The sequence below is a fragment of the Hydra vulgaris genome, chromosome 15 (genome assembly GCF_038396675.1).
Source record: "Hydra vulgaris chromosome 15, alternate assembly HydraT2T_AEP".
NCBI classification, from domain to species: domain Eukaryota; kingdom Metazoa; phylum Cnidaria; class Hydrozoa; order Anthoathecata; family Hydridae; genus Hydra; species Hydra vulgaris.
Window position 1 is genome coordinate 41011999 of NC_088934.1, and position 23216 is coordinate 41035214.

General features: G+C 27.2%; 1 non-coding gene across 2 annotated transcripts; it reads left to right on the top strand.

Annotated features, from left to right (window-relative positions):
- The first annotated feature begins 273 nt into the window (after positions 1-273).
- LOC100209047 (uncharacterized) lies at positions 274-13543 on the top strand. 2 transcript variants are annotated; one of them, XR_010644060.1, is made up of 4 exons: positions 274-405; positions 9668-9705; positions 12721-12885; positions 12976-13543. It is a non-coding gene; the product is annotated as an uncharacterized LOC100209047 (transcript). The 2 variants fall into 2 exon arrangements; XR_010644061.1 differs by lacking the exon at positions 274-405 and adding an exon at positions 8480-8616.
- The last annotated feature ends 9673 nt before the right edge of the window (positions 13544-23216 follow it).

Below are 23216 nucleotides of genomic sequence, written 5' to 3' on the forward strand. Positions count from 1 at the left end.
AATATTATTTTAATTTTTTAAGGACACTATATTAATATTATCTTAGTTTTTACTGTGCTTGTACTGAATTTACTTGTACTTGTACTTTATTTGTACTGCAAATATACAAATTTATTAAAGACCATTTAAATTTAATTCTGTTTGCAGATACTTAAGTCATATATTTAAATGGTTAACAATAAATTCATTCAATTTGAATAAATTTTAATATTACCTTATTTTATATTTCAAATACAGCCGAATATACATTTTGTAAAATGCATTTAATCTTAGAATTAATAGAACGCATAAAAAAGCTATGAGCAATCAAAATTCCTAAGTGCAAAGGTTGATAAAATTTATTAGAAAATTTTTACATTACTACTTTAGAAAAAAAATCGAGAAATATTCCAATCTTATATAAAGGTGAATAATTTTTAAATAATAATTCTTTAGTATTTTTATTATGGTAAAATTTTCTACAGAAATTTTTTAATTTGATCGAGTTTTTTTCATTAATAATTCTATATTTATTACTTTATCTTTAAAATGTTTTTTTTTCTCTTATAAATCAAATCTTTTTAAGTTGGCTCTAATAGTTTTATTTTATCACTCTACAATAAATGGAAATTAAAAGTAAAAACCAAAATACATTTTTTTAAGGGTAATTTAAAATTCATACACTATCTTTGTAGAATAAAACTTAAAATAAAATCATATATATATAAAGTTTTATATATATATATATATATATATATATATATATATATATATATATATATATATATATATATATATATATATAATAAAGTATATATATATATATATATATATATATATATATATATATATATATATATATATATATGCTTATATGCAGTGCCGGTTTTAGCACTACCAGCGCCCTGGGCGAGATTTCTACGGCGCCCCTAGCTCAATTTAACCCCATTCAAAAAAAAGGCAAAGGGTAAAATAACCAATTAGTTTCGCCCCTTTATATTCGGCGCCCTGGGCCATCGCCCAACCAGGCCCTACCCTAACGCCGCCACTGCTTATATGAATATATACATATATATATCAATGTACGTATGTATGTATGTATGTATGTATGTATGTATGTATGTATGTATGTATGTATGTATGTATGTATGTATGTATGTATGTATGTATGTATGTATGTATGTATGTATGTATGTATGTATGTATGTATGTATGTATGTATGTATGTATGTATGTATGTATGTATGTATGTATGTATGTATGTATGTATGTATGTATGTATGTATGTATGTTGTAGAGAATTTAAAGATGTATTTAATTGAAACATATTATTTCTTTTTATCTTTTTATTTGGGAAGAATATTTTATTAAAGAATTACTTGTGTACACATTTTATTATATTAGAATAATTATTCTTTCAAAATAAAAATACATTAATGTTTACAAAGCAATTTAATGTATATAATCTGACATTAGATGTCATCTAATATATCAAATAATGTAAAAATCAAATCATAACTTTTCTATTAAACGTGATTCAAAGCAAAAATATAAATTATTAATTCAAATAGAAAACGCTAAACACTCCCTACCGGCTAGTAAAATTTAACGCAAACATATAAATTCTTTTTTGCAAACATATAATCGCTATTTACTCTTTAAAATTTATAATTCAATTTATAATTTAAATGGCATTGGGTTCTTTTTCCGTATTAACAATTTCAATTCGGTTATTTCAAGTGATTAAGTAAGTTTTAAAATTTTCTTTAATTTTCTTACTTATTTCTTTAATTTAAAAAGTAATATTTTGTTTTAATATATTGCCGAAACATTGTTTTATCATGGTTGATTCTGTGTGGCAATATTTTTTAAAAGATAAAAGAGGCGAAAAAGCCAATTGTTTAAAATGTGCAAATAAATTCTTAGGTTGTAAGGGCTCGTCATGTTTATAACATTAATATTATGAAAGAAAACTTAAATGACAATCAAATTGCTGGTCCAAGTAACTGTGAGACTGTCCCTGCAAAAGAGAGTAAGTCTTTCGCATCGTTTTGCATCAGCCTGACTTGCGGCCGTTGTGAGTTTTTTCGTCATGCATTAAGTGAGAAACAATATCATCTTATAAAAGGTTAAAACAATACAATTAAACTAACTCATGAATTTTGTGCTGTGCACAGTGGGTCAGTTGCCCATTTTTGTGCCAAATTTATTTTTTTATTAAATATTATTAAAATTGATATAAATAACATACTTAGAGCTTCTAAAAATATTTGTCACTTGGCAGTGAGATTCTATTAATGATGGCTGGGCCGTGGATTAGCAGTTTGTGGAGGCTTTGTGGCATGTCGTACCACGGGTACAGTTTCACAAATAACTTTGCAGTTTCTGTACACATCATGGTAAACTTTTCAGTATTAATTTCATAGCCACTTGATATGCTTGACAAAATAATGTGCAATTTTAAAATTAGTTCCTTATTGACACCTGTTATATTTGCAAAAGAAATGGCATCAGTAAATGCTCGTCGAGAAGTGTTTCCATCATTAGATGTACCAGATCCTCCAGACTTTGGTTGATCAACAACAAGGCTCATCTGTTGAAGAAAAGCTTGTTGGATGTGAGACTTTGTTTCAGCAACTTGTGCTTTGTCTTCTGCTGTTCTTGCTTGCCACTTTTTGATAGGCAACTTGTAACCAATATGCAGAAAACATTCAAAACATCGAATCCAGCAATGCAGTGTAGATAAACCATACTGCAAGTCTTTTGCCTGGTAATTTCTTACTATGCTGGCATCAATGTTGTTCACCTCTTTTGGTAAGCATCAGATAGAGCAACACTGACTTGAGTTAGTGGCCTCAGATAAAGCTGTGTGTACTGTTCCATCAATCATTGTTATTTCAATCACATGCTTTACTTGAAGTACTTTTCCATTGTTTAATATAATTTTTGTACAATTTAAATTCCTTATTTCTTCTTTTAGCTGCGCTTCTTCAGAGATTATAATATCTTTAGACTCTTTTTCAAACTGAAAACGCAAAGGGCGACAATACAGAGTTGATGATGGTTTTAGGTTTCGCCACAAAGTTGTCTTTTTTCCACCAGCAAATGAGCTCAAGTCAAGTGGTACTATTCTAGTTAAAAACAATAACTCTTCTATTTGCATATTACGGATACCATCTTTAGACACTGTTTGCTTATAGGCACTTTTTCCTGCTGAGCCATCAAATCCTGCCTTGTGTCTTAAAGTAACAAATATGGTTGTATCACCAGTAACTGTTTCAATAACTTCATTCTGTACTTGACAGTCTTTGTGCAGTATGGTCGACCAAGCTCTTCATTAAGATTTTAGCAAAAAAATCATCTATTTCTATTTCATTTGGATAGCAAGATAATTTTGCTGCCTTTATTATGTGATATGAAGGATAAAGTTCACAGTTTTTTCTCAAAGCAGCATTTAAATGTAGTTGATATCCATCTTTGGTCATATTTGTATCTAAAAGTAAAGCTAGAGCCTCATTGCCAGAGAGTTGTTGAGATATTTTGTTACTGCTGTCAAAAATTCTCATCAAGTTTATTTTTTTTTTAAGAGAAACTTATGCTGCAAAAAGTAGTTCATTCTATGAATGCCCATGTTGCAGAGAGTTGGTACGCCTGTACTTTGTTCGAAGTGAATAGTCATCAAAATTCTCAATTGAAGGCCTGCCACGTGTATCTTGTTTCACAGGAATATCAGTAAAAACATCAATCTTTGTCTGTAGCCACTCTTTATGCTTTTTTTCGAAACAAATACGGTTACCTTTTAAGTCCTGCGATCTCTTTCTTATATGAATTAGCAATGTTTCCAGCTTAGGGTTAGGTTTTACTAGATTCATACCATTGATAACATCCTTTAAAACACCATGGTCAAAGATTTTTAATATATTTCCTAGCATGTAGGTATATATATCAATGTATTTCATTTTAACCTATAAACTCTAAAATGCATTCATTAGAAATCATTTAAATGACAGTATTTTTATGCCTAAAAGTTTAAAGATGATGTGTTTTATTTTTAATTAAAAAGCCAAGTGATTAATTAAAAATTAACTAATTAAAAAAACTCGTGATTTGTTTGTCGCGGGCAAAATTTTAGTTATAACCTGCTATCTAAAAGTTAATTTGTGGGCAAGGTGGTGCTTTGTTGAAGCTAAAACTAACTTTAAATTATAATATATATACTTAGTAAAGATTTTAATGCATTTTCAGACTGGAGGATATTGTAGGTTTTTTTAATTAAATAAAGTAAGCAAAAACTTACACTTAAAAAACCTGTCAAAACACATCATCTTAAAAATTAAATAAAATTTCTTACTTACAAGCAAAAAATTTGCAGGGAAGCTATTTTGTTTCAAAGAGTATCAAACTATCAATATATAAAAAAATTATAGCGCAAATAATTTTAATTAAAAATTGTTGACAGTTTCTGTGTAGCAACACATATATTTTATTAATTTTTATTTTAAAACTTACAAATCTGGCAAAAAAATTAACTTCAACAGGCCATATAAAATTTAATATAAAAACTAATGACTAAAAAATATCTTTTTTAAAGCTTGATAAGTATGGAAAACAACTATTACCATTAAACCTACGTTGGTCAAGGTGTGCCAAAATTTTTTTAATTTTGGCACACCTTGAACTACTGTGCTGTGGCAAAAAAAGAACTTATTGTTAAAGTAAAATCACATAAAGAATATAATGGCAATTTTAGTCTTACGTTTGATGAATGGAATAGTCTAAGCTAATAGTCTACGCAATAGAAGACATTTGAATATCAATATTCATTTCATTACGTTATTTATTAATTTATGTCTGGTTAATATTCTTGGAAGCTTTATTCTTGTACAGCTAAAGTAACAATTGATCTAGTTAAAGAGAAGCTATCAGAGTTTGCAACTATTTTTTCAGATGTTGTTGCATCAACTACTGACGCTGGAGCAGTTATTTAGGAGATTGTCTAGCTTTATACACCGATTATGTTATAAACTCGGCATATACTTGGTTGTTAAGAACGTTATTTATAAAAGAAATAAAAATTCTAATAATCGTTACATTGATTCTTCAGAAATTGATTCTAGTTTTTCCAGTGGTAACTCTAGTGAATCTGAAACTGAAAGTAATACTTAAAACAGTTTTGAACCTCAAATGTGTGAAGGAGATGATAATAATGCAGCATTATAAATGGTTAGAAAAATAGTCTAAAATAAGTTTTTTAAGACCATGTAAAAGTGAGGTGCATTTAAATGGTTGAAAGATTTTTAAAAGTGATGGAATCAGTAAAAAAAGCATTAAATGACCTGAACTCCTTACAGCTTTACGATATAACTTAGAGTTTTTAAACAATATTTATGTCTAAGCTTTGAAAAATATTTCGTAAGCTCTTAACCAATCAAAATAGCTGTAGAAGCATTAGGTAAACGTAATGCAAATTTGCTAACTGCTGATTCAATTTTAAAGTATTTATTCGATTCCCTGCATGATAATAATGATTTAATTTTTAAGGAGATGTTACTAGCCCAGTCTTTTTGCTTAAAAGAACGAAGAAATCAAGATCTATTAAATTTGATTAAATACCTCCGAACGCTCGATTTGCATTCAACCGCAACTCCTTAGCTTCCTTCATCATCAAAAGCTGCAATTATTCGTTATGACTTATTTAATGGATTATTCAGTGAAGATGTCGATATTGGAATTGAAAGTGAATCCTCTGAAGAGAGTGATTGTTTACCAGTTACAAATTTTAAAGACAGATTGACGATAGCTATAAATGTAGCATATAAACCTATAAAATTATAGTTCTATAGTTAAAAAAATATAATTCTATAAAAACTATAATTCTATAAAAATTGTGTTAAAACTAAAGATTGTATTCAAATGTATTGGAATATTACAAATAATTTTAAAAAGATGCCCTAACTTGAAGACAAAAAACCTCAATAGAAAACGAGAAAAAATTTCCATCATCGTCTAATTTCTTCACAAAACGAGGTTTGTCACTTTTAGTGACTCATCTTTTCCTTCACAATTTTAAAGAGTAATTTTCTAACTAAATAAGTTTAAAAAACGTTTATAAGGAAAAAAATATTTCAATATATGTATGTACAAATTTTAAATACACATACAAATACAAATTTTGTATGTAAATACAAATTTGGAAAAAAAAAATGTCTTTTAATGTTAAAACTTAGTTGCGGTTGGCGCTCTTGTGTTTATATATTTATTTAAAAAATAGTTTTTCCCGGGAAACTCTTGGTAAACCGGGAAATACATTTTAAATTTCTCGTTTCCGGGATCAAAAAATAGCGGGAACTGATACCCTCTAGTTGGAAAGAACCAGTTACGTTTGTGAGTTTTGATTGGTCAGAAAAAACGCAGATTTGCGTATGCGTGTGTGTGTTTTGTGTGTGTGTGTGTGTGTGTGTGTGTGTGTGTGTGTGTGTGTGTGTGTGTGTGTGTGTGTGTGTGTACATTATTCTTTTTTTGTAAATTATTAAGAATCTTCTTTAAGTATTTAATATTTTTTTTATGAGCGAGAATAAATAAAATTAGACATTCTCATATTATTTTAAATAATTTAAATAAGCTTTAATTTTTGACTTTTAAGCCTAATTTTTGATTATTTTAATATGAAAAAGATTTTACTTATGATATTCTTAATAAAAACAAAATTCGTTTATACACCCTAATAAAATCATTTTATACATCCTAATAAAATCATTTTATATAAAGGTGTGCATATTCTTTGTTTAATTTAATACCCCGTTGGTACTGACAATAAAGCCCATTTTAATTTAATTTAGTTATTATTCTAATTTTAATTTAATTATCATTCTATTAATCTTGAATTGTCTTGAGCATTATTTTGTTGGTTAATTTAATGAGATAATATATTAACCAAGTATTTACTTTTAATTAAATTAATAATTTTTCAGTAATGTACTTATGCTGGTTCATTCTTTTATCAAACAAGTAAAACCTGGGAAACCCTAAGTGATGCAACTCTAAGCTCTTATTAAGCCTGATTGTCTTGCAAGTGAGACAATAAAAAAAATGTGTCACTTTTCATCATGATGTTTTCAAACAATAACTCAATTCTTTTTATCAAAGTCTGTATACTTCAATTCATAACAAACTGGAAATATAAGGATTAGTTTTAAAACACCAAAATAAGTACATTGATTACGTCATTTTTTTTTTTTATGTCAAATGCTTTTTTAAAAAAAAAAAATTTTAAGGGAAATATTTTTTATTGAAACTTTTTATTAAATAAACAATTTTAGCTAATTTTAGACTGTTTGAGATGAAAAAAAACGATTTTAATAAATAAAAAACTTCGTACAATTTGATAGGCAATTTTAGTTTTCTTAATTTTTATTTATTTTTTTATTTATTTTTAGTTTGTACTTTAATGCCAAATAAATAATAAATTCAATTTATAAAGTATACAACTTATTAAAATTTATAATAACAAATAAATGCACATAATCAAATAAAAAACGATGATTACAAAAAATCAATAGTTTTTACGATATTAAATGATGATTGCATAAAATCAATGATTTAAACGATAATTACAATAGTAGTAGTAATAGTCGAAGTTAAAAAAATTATTGTGAAAGTGACTCAAAAATATATTTGATCAACTGACACAAAACACTAATGGTAATAGATTTAAAGAATAAATAATAATAGAAATAAATAAAATAATAAAATAAAAACACAGCAACTTAAATAAAGCTTTTAATATTTATTTTATAATTTATAATAAAAAAAAGTGTGTTATCAAGTAATTTTGATCAAGTAATAACATAAATAATAATAACGGCAATAAATATGTAAGAACGCTATAAACTACAAAAAACTTATGTACACGTTTATTCTAAAGAGATTTTTTTAAAATTGACGGACAAAAAAAAAAGGCATTACTAGTTTATTATTTGTTTTTATGCTTCTGGGTATTTGCAGAAATTATTTTCCATGAAACTATCAAAGTACTTTCTCACAGCAATAAGAGTAAGACAGACAAAAGTATAGATAAATCAATAAAAAACATTTCTATATTGATTCGATGTCATTTTTGTCTTCACATTGCATGCAATGCCGTGATATCATAACAGTGTGTACTACAACTAAAAAAAACTCTGTTAATAAAAATGTTTTTCTACTGTTTCCACAGATGTATATATACCGATCCCTATGTTATGTGAGGTAAATTTTAAACCGTAAACGGGTAAATTGATACAACCTATAAGATGTCTAATATTTTTTCTACTCTAAAGTTTATTTAAAAAAAAATTAAAATACTTGAGCAAAAAAGCTACAGTTAGATTTAGACATAAAATTTTAGCTTAAATTGGTTATTTTATTTTATGATATCAAGAAATTAACAGATTTATTGTTTAGTAATAAAATACTTTGACATCCCGTCATTTTGTTACGCAAACAAAAATTGCCAGTAAAGTTTTGCGCGTACTTTTTTTAAATTTCTTTGTCGGAAAAATCTTAAATATAAAAGAAAATCTTTGTCATATCAACTCCAATTTATTTATCAAACAGTTTAGAGAATATAAATTAAAAAAAGCAAACAAGTGTATATAGGTATTATTAAATTAAGTTGTGTTTATAGAACTCATAAAAAAAATATCTTAGTTTGTAAATATATGTTTACAATTACTTATGCTAAATTTTTATTGAAAACAATGGTTAAAAAAATAACATAAAAATTGTGGTACTTCTTATACGTGAGCATTTACGTTTTATCTATCTATTTATCTATATATATATATATATATATATATATATATATATATATATATATATATATATATATATATATATATATATATATATATATATATATATATATATATATATATATATATATATATAGAAATACATATACATATATACTATATATAAATATATATATATACTATATATATGTATATATATTGTATATATATATTTATATAAATATGTATATATGTATACATATATATATATATATTTATATATATATATATATATATATACATATATATATGTATATATATATGTATATATATATATATATATATATATATATATATATATATATATATATATTTATACTATATATATGAATATATATATATATATTATATACATATATATTTTTATATATATAGATATATACATATATTTTATATATATATATATATATAAATATATTGTATATATATATATATTGTATATATATATATATTGTATATATATATATATATATATATATATATATATATATATATATATATATATATATATTATATATATATATATATATATATATATATATATATATATTTATATAAATATATATATGAATTAGTAAAAACACTTATCTAATTTATGATTACTTTATTCACCACCAGTAGGTTCATCAGGAAGAATCTCATCAGGAAGAATCTGATGAGATTCTTACCTACTGATGGTGAAACACAAATTAGATAAGTGTTTTTACTAATTTATTATTGCTCTGTTTGTAGAATACACTAACATAATTTATATATAATATATATATTATATATATATATATATATATATATATATATATATATATATATATATATATATATATATATTTATATATATATATTTACATTTTATCTAGGTATCACCATAATGGCAATGATGAAAAAATCTATATTGGTATGATAATTTTTTGCTGTTTGTAAATAATTCTTTTTTATTTCATATGAAAATTGTGAGAAATATACTTATAAAAATTTATTTGTCGAAAAAATCTCAAAACAACATCATTAAAAACTTTTTATAAGATCTTTTTAATATTTTGAATAATTTTTAAACGAAGTATTTAAAATTTGAATTTTAAAAGCTGAAGTTTCACCTTCGTTCTATTTAAACATTTGATGTATTTTTTATAAACTATTATTAGCCTTTAAAATATACTCAGGGAAGATTTTCTGCGGAGGGGTGTGTGACACCCTCCCTAAAGAAGACGACTTGTAAATTATAGTCGGTTTTTAAAGGAATATAGTCGGCAAGTCGCTATTTCGCGAGGTTAGAGCTATTTCTACATTTTAGAGTTTTGAGATCTATTAAAGAGAGAACTATTTTTGTTTTGAGATCTGTTTAAAAAAAAAACTTGAGGCATTTAAAAAGGTTTATAACTTATCTTTTCACTACAACGTTTTTGATTATAATTTAGGTTTCAATCAAGTAGAAAATCATTATTTTGAGGTACATAACACAATAAATAACTCGAACTTTTCAAAAAGTGGAGATGGGATACGCCCGGCATACACTTATATAATTTTTTGCTAAAGCTTAAAAGTTACGGTTTGTGTAATGACGTCAATGCATAAATTCTTTAGAAGTTTAATTATAAAAAATAAATGAAATAAGAAAAAAATAACTCTGTTAAAAAGCACTGTTAAAACTCTAAGCAATTTTATTCATATTTGTTTAAAGCTCAGATATACATTAGATATTTGATTGTGCTTGCACAGTCAGGGTCTTCCTTACAAATGATATGTTACCTTATAGAACTTTTAAAACTGACAACATGTCTTTTTTATCCCAAACGGTAATAAATTATTTTTTGCTTCTATTTAGAATAATAGATCAACAAGGAAAGTTGAAAACACTCTAACAATCTTGTTTTTTATTTCAAAGTTTGGATTTTTAGGAGTTAGGATAGATATGAAGGAGATTTGATTTTTCTTAAATTGATTTTTCTTAAATTTGCATGCAATAAAATCTTCTAAACTATTCATTTACGGATTAACGAAAAGTATAAAGGTGTTCTACGACAAACACTTTGTGCTTTCTAGATTTTACCGCCTGAAAAAAAGCTTTCAAATAAAAAAAAATGAATGTTATCACGCGAATTAATTACCACGAATTAAAGACGTAGTATGAAAAATTTGGGAAAAGTGATTACAATATCTAAACACTTGTTTAATGGAATTAATTCTGTAATATTTTATCTTTATGAGAAATATATATATATATATATATATATATATATATATATATATATATATATATATATATATATATATATATATATATTATATATATATATATATATATATATATATATATATATATATATATATATTTCTCATAAGGATAAAATATTACAGAACTAATTCTATTAAAAATTACAAAAATATTACAGAATTAATTAATATATATATATATATATATATATATATATATATATATATATATATTATATATATATATATATATATATATTATCTTAGGTAAATCATAATAACACGTATCAACATTTTTCGGCCATAATAAAGCTGAATATTGAAATACTATATATCTCCTTGTGCATTTTTTTTGTATATATGCACGGTATATAAAATTTATAGTGTAAAAGCAACTTAAATGCAACTGAGATACAATAATATTATCCATATTAATCTAATGGTTAAAGTTCAATGCTTTCAATGCTAAGGCTTTAATCCTTACCTAAACAACGTAGAAATGTAGATACATAATATTGCAGTTTACTTATACGAGCGAGGTTTACTTAACGATATACATGCGAGGTTTACTTAACGATATACATGCGAGGTTTACTTAACGATATACGTGTGAGTAACGTTATACGTGTATATTAATATCTTATCAATACTATATAATGTTCTCAAAATAAAATAAAAGTTCATAATACGTTGAGAAAAATTAATTATGTAGCTATAGCATTTTTAAACACGCATCTATAGTTAGATAAATTATATCATGATATAATTTATCTAACTATATATTATAATAAATGATATCATTTATTATAATTAATGCAACTTGCTATTATCCTAAAATATTATCTTGCGTTAATTCTAAATTTAGAAAGAAAATCTTGTTTTTAAATTTTATTTCATTCATTTATTTAATAAGAAAAAATGTTTAACGAAACATTAAAATAATAATAATAATAATAATAAAACCAAGAAGCAGAAAGAAATAGAAAAAAAGAAGAAGTAATATTTTATGAAAACATTTCAACTATTTCATAGCATTTAATTTGAAGTATGCAAATAATTTTTTATTTATTGTTAAATTTACGCGTTTAACATTTTTGCAAGCAAAAATGTGCACATTGGTGTTTCTATTAAATTTATATCTTATTCAATTTCATTATAATTATTTTATTATTAAAACTAATTTAACAATAATTAATAACTTTTTCTTTAACATTGTTTATGACTTATGACTTGACTTTATTTTAACTTTGTTTAAAACTTATTACTTGATTTTATTTTAACTTTGGTAAAATGTTTTATAAAGTACTTTTCTTATTATTCATTGTTCAGTGTCTGTTCAGTGTTTTATAAATGTGTACAACATGAAAAAGAAAGAAATGTTAAATTTAGTTTGTAATTATTTTTAAAGCAAGTTAAAATTGATTCTATCTTTCGAATAAAAGAAATTATTATGTATTCAAATGCAGTTTAACTAATTAAAAAGTATTTATTGTAATTTTAAAAAATTTATTTGAAATATTGTGGTTTTATATATATAAAAAAAAACAATCTTACAATGACAATTGGTCTAATGCATTTAATGCAAAAAAAAACAAGTGTCGTTTAGTGTCAAAAATTAACAAACTGTATCAAATTCCCCAACCCTCCTTAAACGATTCGTTGAGGCGATTTATAAACACTTTTAATCCATTTTTTATAGAATTCATAAATGGAGCTGAGATATGTGTTTACTAGCAGCCATATATTAAGATGCATTTATTCAAATGGATATTCAGTTCCTGTAGAAGTTGTTGACATGGTTGACGTTTTAGAAAATTTCAAGAGTAATCTTATAATGCAAGAAACGTCGTGTAAGCTTGCATTGGTAAACACAAATAATTGAATATTACGATCATTAAATTTGAAAATATGATGACCAAATATTTTTTGTTTATTTTATGATTTTAATTTTCAGAACCTTGGCATAAAGAAAAAGCCCTTTTTCAATAGCCCTGCAACTATAAACAGCTCATTGGTAAATCTATTTTCGACAAAAAAGTCAATGCTCCACGATCAAACAGACTTTTTTATTTCAAAAATATCATCGACTATGCAGTTAAGATGGCATAAACAACCAATTGATGACAAAGAAGTTCTAGAAAAGATGGAGGCGGGAAATATTAGCCATTTAAACGATCCAATAAAAATAGATGATAAGACACTAGACTTTATTTACATCAGCACTTTTTATAGATATGAAGAAGTAGAGTATTTTTTACGTCAACTCAAAAGCACAAAGTTAACGTACGCTGTGGAAATAGATGTCGGAGTTGGAAATCAGATACTAATTACATATCAGCAACTTTTTGATTTTGATCATAGTTACATGATTTTAAAATGTTATAAAAAAGAAGGACTGGCTTTTATAAAACCATTTTGAGGTGTGACTTAATTGTTGTTGTATTTATACTTGTTTGTTTTAGTTTTTAACTATATTTAATATATAAATCTTTAATACTAATTTGAAAGCTGTGTGAAGTATAGTGATGTAGAAATTTCTAAAAGAACCTTTAACACTTTAACGCCATGTTTAAAATTTAGAAACGTTGTATTTTAACAGCGCAGTTTTAATAATTTATAATAAATTTAACTTTAAATATAAGTTGTTATTGTTGCTAATTTTAGGAAAATAGAACCCAAAGAATTTTATTTTAAGTCCACCACTAAAAAATACAAACACACACGTTTAATGTAACACATTTAATATAAACCGTTAAACCGGGTTATTTAAATAGGGAAAATAACTTTGAATAAATAAGTACGCTTTTTAATATTTATTTAATAATTTAATAACCTTTTAGGATTAAGAGGCTGTTGTGGGTTATGTGCTTGGACAAAACTACCTTTTGTAGGTTGTGTAAGCTTTGTATGTTGTTTATGCATACGTTTTATACGTGTTGACTATATTAATATTACCTGAACACTGTTGACTATTTTAATATTATATGACATGTTAATATTACGTGTTGACTATGTTATTATTACATGAGCACCCCGCATATTACTAACGTAGTTAATGCAACACGTAGTTGAGCTAAAATGTTTTACTTAAGACTTATTAATTTATTTCTAATTCATTACTTATTTTAAAACAATTTTAACACTATACACTATATAACTAACACATCAGTAATCAATTTCTTTTTGAAACAAGTTTTTAAGAGTGTTTTTAAAATATTTTTCGTTCCTATGCTTTATATGGAGGCTTTTACAAAGATTTTTCTAATTTATCTATTAATAAACTGCAAGATGTGTTGAACTCAGTCAAAACTATAGTCGAGGCGCAGTAGCACTTTGTAGCCGTGGCGCAGCGGTTAGAGTTCTGGCTCAGTACAAAGATATTTCACGTCTGCTCTAGCCCAATAAACGACATTGACATAAAGGGAGGCGTAAACTTCTTAGGTCAATGCGCTTCCGCGGTGCTCAGTGATAAGAACCTCTAGGTGCACTTTTCTTCAGAAAAAGAAAAAATAATAATTATCTAACGTATTCAAATTAAAACAAATCTAAAATACTTTTTTAAGTAATCTAAAACCATTGTTTTACATATTTTTAACATAATTTATGTAAGTATTCATTAAAAATAATTCTAAAATACGTCTTCATTATAAGTTCTTTTAAGTTATTGTTTTTGTAAGTTTATAGTTTGTTTTTTGTTTTTAATAAAATTCTTAATATTTAATTTAAAGTTCAGTAAACCGAGCATTTAGAGCAAAAATTTTCGTATCAAATTGACGTTTATATCTTAGCAATCGAAACCTAATATGGGTTTTAACTCCACCTTATAACATAATAAGCTGCATTTATTTTATTTTTTTAAAAAGTTTCCAACATTTTTCTTTACTTAATTTTCTTTAATTTCTAACTTTAATCTTTCAAGTTTCTTTCAATATTTGGATAACGATAGCAAACTTTTGACTCAATAGCCCTTCCGTTTCAATGACATTAGGAAACTTTACAGTTTAGACTTCTAGTATTGATATACAACATTTGAATAAGTTTATTATGGCAATAAGCAAAAATTTTAAAGAACCTATTCCACAGAAAAAAAATGTTTCTGAGGAACTTTTAAAAAGTTTTTTAAAATTTTCATCTTTTAATGGCATAATTAATTCTGCTTTTATGAGTTTGTTTATTTTTACTTTTTATTGTTTTAATATATGATGCATTCCGCAATTTTACTCAGCGTAGTTAAGGAGAGATCCAAACCATTTGCATTTCTTAAAAAAAAAATATACGTTTTCAAACTTCAATTTTTTGTGTTTTCCGTTTTGTTTTCTACTAGGGGTCATCCATAAATGATGTCAGTATTTTTTCTCAATTTCTCGAATCCCCCTCCCCCCTTTGTCAAACTTTTGGCCAACTCCCCGTTATATATGATGTTAGCTTTTGTGTACTCCCCCCCTAAAAACAATAAAAATGCTTAAAAACCATTGATTTTTTTTCTGACTAAATTATACATTTACATAATAGTAGATCTCATCAAATTATATTATATGATAGTCGATATCTCATTAAATAATCAACTAAGCAAATAGTGTTATATATCTTTAATATAATCTTCCCATGGGTTGTTGAAGTGATCATCGATTGAAACAATAGGTAGTGAATGCTCTCCGCGCTCTAAAAGGATATCGTATTCTTGAGGTACAATCAAATTCGTTGCGTCAACTTCATTTTCATCTAACTATTCAGTAGTTTCCGAACTCTTCTGCAAGGCGATGATTGCCAAAAATTCTGTCTGACGCTTGGCAGCGATACGAACAGGTTGGTAACAACCCTTTTGATTAGAGGGAGTGTTATAGCAGAAGAATGGATAGAAGCGTGCTTTTTCAACATAGCTTGAGAGGCAAAGTAGATATTGCACTTTTTACAGATTCCATCAGCTAGGCTAGACTGAATTGATGGACAAAACGCATCATACAGCAAAATTGGAAATCCTTTGGCAGTACGAGGAAGAATACTTTCAATGTTTGTTGCGATGAGCATAAAGATGGATGATGGAAACAATTCTTTTGCTCCTTCTGAGACATCTACTGCTTTGAGCCCGCCTCTCGTTTGGTTGACAGGGACAGGAGGCGGAAGAAATCTTGCTCTCATTAGAGTAAAGTAAGAGCTTCTAATAGTCCGACAACAAGAACGATTTTCACCTTTCACAATTTGAGTAAAATATTGACTTGTACGGAGATAATCGGCAATCCAACGTTGATCTTGTAATAAAAGGCTTCTTGACTCTAGCTCTGATTTGTCTAGATCAATATACTCTGCAATGGTTGGATAAACGTTAATTTGTAGAACCGACCAAATATCAGCCAAAGCCTGTCCAGCAAAACCAAAGTTCTGTTTTTACTGAATTTTCATCTATTGTCCTGCTTGATTTAAAAAGATATGTTGGTTATTATAGGTTAAAAATTATATTAATAATTATATTAATAACCTTGAGAATCAAGATGAGCTCCGTAATGTTCGTGCGGAAGAATCACCCCAGATAATTCTTTACTTAGAGGTGCCATTCGTTGCTTAGCTCTGTTGAATGCACTGCGGTCTGGAGCGTTCGTCATGATGAAAAGAGCGTCAAGGTTAATATTCTTCAAGAAATGGTGAATTCCGATTTCAATTACTTTCTGGTATCTGGGATTTTCGTCGGATCCTCCATCGACGCTAAACACAACGATAGGCTTAACCATATTAATTTGAGGATCTCTGATAATAGAGTCGAATTCTTTGATATCCAAGAGCCGCTGAAAGTATAATCCATGAGCAAAGGTCGAGGATGCGTGTTTTCCTGATCGAACAGCAATGTAGGTAGGTCCAGAATAAGTAACAGCATCTGTTTTTCCGAGACCATCTTTTTTGATCGTAATTTCAGCATATACAGATGGTATAAGCTTGTGTTTAGCAGCCACTACCCAGTCGTGGTCCGGGAGAGTTACCCGGTACTCCAAATGTATCAACAACGGCGCCTGTTTTTCCAATTGGCACTCTAGTCTTGTCGTCTTGGCTAATGAAACACAATTCATCTGGCCCTAAAATAGAACAAACTTCTTCCACATATTTTATAGTTGAACTGCAAAAGAGTCCGTCAACATGTTTTAAATGAGATTCATTCTAAGGGCTGATCAATCTAACAGGGACTGTTTTGACGTGCCTTTTGCCTTCTAATGTTCCGTAATGTTTTTCGGAAGTAGACGAGTATAGAGGGCGCTCTTGCTGATTGCAAATCCAATTTTGTTCATCTCGGATGTCAATTCGTCGAAAGTTTTAATGCTCTAAATAATAAAGAAATATATTTGGATATAATTAACTTTTTTACAGAAAACAGGATTTATTTTGTAAATTATATTCAAATCAAATCTTGAAACTAGTTGTTAACATTTCAAGGATTTTTACAATAGTGTAAGTACTAATTAAGAGTAAAATATTAATAAATACAATACTAACAAATACAATATTAACAAACATAGCTAAGCTATCATTATCCAAAGAACCTCTGACCGACGTCTTTCATCAGCGGAAGAACCACGGAGAGCAATACCCATAATCGTCTTCAAAAGAAGAGGTTGATCTACTTCTAATGATGGTCGACCATGTTTCTTTCTGATTTTTAGTTTTTCTTTGACTTCTGGATGCTCCAAGCAGATTTCCTCCATTCTAGCTTTTTTCGGTTCTCTAGTTTTCTTCTGTTGAGCTTGATCAAACTTTTTTTTGGCCAGTTTTTTATATAGATGAGCTAGTTTCTTCTTTTTCTTTTTCAAATCATCCTCTTCAGCTTCAGCAATAAATCCACTTCTCTTTCTAGCCTTCAGTCCTACAACTTCACAATTTAAAGCTGCAATCTCAGAATTCAGTCGATTTTGAGCAACTTTTGAGTTCTTGCATTTTTTTGATTTTTCGTGGTCAACAAACTCAAAGTTAATGTACTTTGTTGATCATCAATAACAAATCGATCATTGGTGGGTTCAACAAACTGTGAGGAATTCTTGTCAAATTCAAGTGGAGTATACGTGGGGGCAGACTGTTTTGGATTATTGGCCCAAAATGATAATTGCTTGCTCTTGAACTTGATTGTCTTTTCATTAAATAAATTGATTAAGTACATTACTCTTGATTCAAGATTCTTATGCACCAGTTTCTCTTCTTTTAATTAATTCCATATTTTATGGACTTCTTTCTGGATATTAGCCTTTTTTTTATCGGGATGACCATTTCCATACGAGACCATCAATAAGTTAAGTAATGCAGTTTTATCCATTTTTTAACATTGGTTTATTAGTATTGTTTACATCACAATCAGAATAATGATTTTGCTAATTGTTAGCGCGAGCTTTTTAAAAGAGTTTCTTTAACCCACTAGGGAGAAATTAGCGCTTCGAATTTTCAATAGACTTTATGTGTTTGCATTGCATCACGTTTTACAATCAACTAGAGAGTAATCTTATTTGAAATAACGACAATATAATTTCAAAAAATGAAAAATTTATGAGTTTATTTTTATGAGTTTATTTTGAACCACATTTTATAGTCCGCTAGGGAGCGAATAACGATTGTGAATTTTATATACAAAGAGTTAATATTTCTAACATAATTTGATTCGCAGTCAAACGGTAATGTATTAATAAAACAATAGTCATTTTTATTTTACGTTAGTAGTTGTTATTAATTTAATGTCTCTGGGAAACTTATTATATTAATTTATAATATTTTATTATAAATAATTTAATAAAATATAATATCAAGTTCCCCGCATTTAATATTAATTTCCCCCACAAACAAAACATCATTTCTATACCATTTAGTAGATGTAAATACCGTTAAAATCTGCTCATTAAAACTAAAAAAATAATTTAAATTGACATCATTTTGGCCTCAACACCCCCCCTCCCCATTGTTAATTAGTGTCAAACTTTCCAGCACATGGAGTTAGTTGCAGAAATTTTATATAAAACAATAATACTGCTTCTTCAAAGTTGTAAAATCAAATTGCACTCCTCTGAGATTAATTTGAGAACATAGGAAAAAAATTTTGTATTTGGAAGATTCATTTTTTTTCATTTCATTATAAGTAAATAAAAGTCTGTAATTTAGATAATATTAAATGGCATTTCTAAATTTAAATGGTAGCGGAGAAGCGCTTTAATTTTTTTTTGGTAGCGACCTTAGTCTGCTACCAAATTTTCTCAATGGAAGCGCTTTCGCAACTCCGCTACCAAATGGAGAGCCCGCATGTAGCCGAGTTGCAAAGTCGCGCTACTGCCCAGCTTTAAATGTTGCTACAATTATAACAATCTTTTTTTTAATCTAGTTTGAAACTAAGAAATGCATAATTAAAATTTAAATTGCTTTAAACAATGCGAATTCAAAGGTTTTTAGAACAAGCCCAATATTGCTCTCGTATGTAAACGGATGTATAAACTATCTAATAATATTGAACTTTAAACATTAAATTTAAATGCTTTAAAGCAACTTGAAATAAACCACAAAACAAAGAAACAAAGACAAAAAATACAAACTAATTTAAAAAAAAAACCGTTATTCAAAAACACGAGTTCAATAAAATGTTTTAATGACTTCTATAAAGCAAGTTCAAATTGTTTACAAATATATTTGATTAAAGGCGCAACTTAAGCTATGTGTGTGTGGGAGGGAGGGGGAGGGGGAAGGGGTTATAGCCTCGTCAAGCCCCCAGATATGTATGACCAAGCTTTATAAAATTAAAAAAATCTATTTCATTCAGCCATCTCTCCTTTTTTTGTATGTAACCTTTTTGGAATAATATTACCTGTAAACTTATTGATTTCTTTAATACCGGAATTTTGGCAGGTTTCAGTTCCAACATTCAATTCCAACGTTTTGATTTTTTCCAGTTTTAATTTTACTTAATCGTTGCGTTGCATCATACTTATTTTATTGCAACATTCTAAATTCTTTATTTTTTTTAAGATCATCTTTATAATTGTATTGCATCATGCAAGATTCTTTTTTTTTAAATCATTCTTATACTTGTATTGCGTCATGTTAGATCTACTTGTTATTGTTATTTTGATTTAAAAGATTGACTCCAACTCAACTTTTTGGAATTACTGACAGATGCTTGAGGTTTAGTTAAACATTTAAAGAAATGTATTTAAGGAGACTAGGTCTAGTGAAGCCTAGTTTCACTAGACCTAGTCTCCTTGGCTCCTCCGAGCCATAATATCTAAAGTATTTTGGCTCGGAGGAAGAGAAAACGTGTCTTACTGCGTATACCCATAAAATATGACATAAATTATAACTATTTGATCAACCTGAGTCAATGAGTTAAACAAAATCAATATTTAACGTGGCATCAAAATAAAATTGAACTCAATTGGTTTGAAAACGTTTAAAAACCTAGAGAAACATGATATTGTAACATAGCATATCCCTCTGTAAACAAATTTAAATTTGTTTTCAAAGGGATACGCTATGTTACAATACTATGTTTCATAAAAATCTTGGAACTGTTAATATGGGACTAATGTTTCCATTATATTTTATTACAATGTAATGAATATTATTACAGGCTAAAAGTAAACTTTCAAAGACAGATTCTGAATATTTTTGCAAATTTCTAGATATTTTTAAAAATGGGTAATGTTACCGGTTTTTGCATTTAATCTGCTCGTTTTTTGTACGAATCTAGTGGTTTTTTGCATTTAATCTGGAGGGTTTTTTTTATTTTAACAAATACTTTTGATTTCATTGCTTTGCCTAATTTAACTTGCTTATATACAATTTAAGCCCTTTTTTGCTTTAATTTTTTAAAACTCTAAAATGAATAACGCACAAAGATGATGCACAGAAATTAATTTTAAAGTAAAAAATTAGATCATTTATCTTGTAACTATTGAATGGAAAAGTGTGAAATAAGTATTGGAACTCTTGCATAGAAGTAAGGCTTCGATACAACGCCTGTTCCATCAATATATATCAACAAGTAATAACAACCTGGTGTTAGAAGTGGTTTTCGACAGTCAGGTTGAACTGAGGAAATAAGAGATAAACAGCATAAGTTAATTGGAGCTAAAAAAATAATAATCTATAGGAGACAAAGGTAGAATTGGGAGTTTATGTCAGTTTCACTAAATTATGGTGATGATTAAATAAATTAAATTTTACATATAAAATTTTAATTTCCATTATTGAAAGACGAAATAAAAATACTGGAGAGATAAAAGAAGAAAAAAAAACATATGTTTCATGGTGTTTAAACATGGCATTGCAACAACATTACAGAAACATCATTTACATCAATGAAAGTCCGTTCAATCTTCATATGTTAAGAAGCCACGGATACAGTCTGCAAGAAACAACCCCAAATCAAAGTGTATTGTCATCAAGTGGCCGTAACATAACCATGATATTAACTTTAAATTTTTTAAACACAGTCCACAGTGAAGCAATAATTGGTGTTGGGGTGACAGCAGGTATCTTTAAGAGTTTTTTAAATACACTTAAAAGTATTTTGATGGAGAAAAAAAAGTTTACCTTGGTAATGGACAAAGCAACTTTCATCATTCATTATCATATTTTTATGGTATTTATCTCTATGATGTTCGTTTTTTACCCTGATACTCGCCTTTTCTAATTCCTTGTAAAGAACCATTCTTAAAAACTAGGAAAACTATAAGAGGACAAATAGCTCTTATTGGAAATAACGATTTATTAGAACGGATGAGGAACAGTTGTGAACATATTACTTTTGAGCTTGTATGTTCAATCAAAGTATTTTTAATTAGAGGTTAATTGCAAAAGAATAACACGTAAAAATCAGACAAATTAGTCTCAAATGGGCCCCCTAAATTCAATAGGTCTCCTCCCGATTGGGGGATTTAGGGTAGCTTAGCCACAGCTCTGATTTATAGTATTAAAATATTAAAATTACTAAGCAAGTAAGTCGGAAAGTAGAAAAGGATATTTTTCTAAAGTGTAGAAAATGTCAAAAAGAGTATTTATTTAAAAACAAACATTGGTTCAACTGTTACCAGTTAAATCAATGAAGAATTTGTAGACCTTGGATTAAGTTTAAACAAAAGTTTTATAAAGACCTTGGATTAAGTTTAAACATAAATTTTATAAAGACCTTGGATTAAGTTTAAACATAAATTTTCATTTAACCAGAATAATTGGTAGCTAAAATGTTTGACTTAAAAATAACTTAAAATAGTAAGGCTACCAAAGAAACTGTAAAAAACTACCTGTTGTCAATGTTGTATAATGTTGTCAATGTTGTCAACGTTGTACAATGTTGTATAATGTTTTTAAGTTAAAAAGATGGAAAAAATAAAAATAGAAAACAATTAGATTTTTGTTGTATAATTGAGCAAGAAATGATAATTATCTTCTTGTATAATAAACAAAAAGATAAAACGGCTCCAAGCCTTTCATTGTAGCTCAAATATATACTTTTTAAAAACATACTCAAACGTATACTTTCTAAATTTAACTATAAAGCAACTGAAAAAATTCTATAAAAAAGGTTCGCTCAAAATTTTGTCAAGTAATTTTTTCTTGCACTTGTCAGGGCTAGGATTTTCCTGGTACTTGTGATAAAGCAAGAAAACATTTGTTTAGATAAGTATTTATTCTCATTCAGTTTGTAGACTATAGGTTAAAAATCTTAGAAAGTAGGCAAAGAGAAGTAGAAAAAGGATTAACATGGTATTGAAAAAGGTAGTAATGATATTGAGTACATGGATATCGCTACAGAATCACAATCACCACAGGTGTTTTCTCAAAGCAAACTAAACAACTTGGTCAGAGATTTAAATCTCTTAAAGTTAAGTTGTTAGGCTCGAGATTATCTGAAAAAGAACTTGCTGATTCAAGGAAAAGAAAGAATTACTATCACTGTTTCCAGAAGAAGATAACTTCGTATTCTGTAGTGATATTTGTTCTCTGAATCAGAAAATGAGACACTGCTATAACTCAATTGACCTTTTATTGAAAGCCCCAAAAGTTAAAAACTTTTCCTGCTATACAATGACATCAAATTAGCTTGTATTCCAATTGGATATTCAATAGTACCGAAGGAAAGTTATGACATCATAAAGATGTTTTTAGAGAAGATTTATTGTAAAGAGCATAATTTGATCATCTGTTGTGATATCAAAGCTGACAACAGCTGATTTTTAAAGA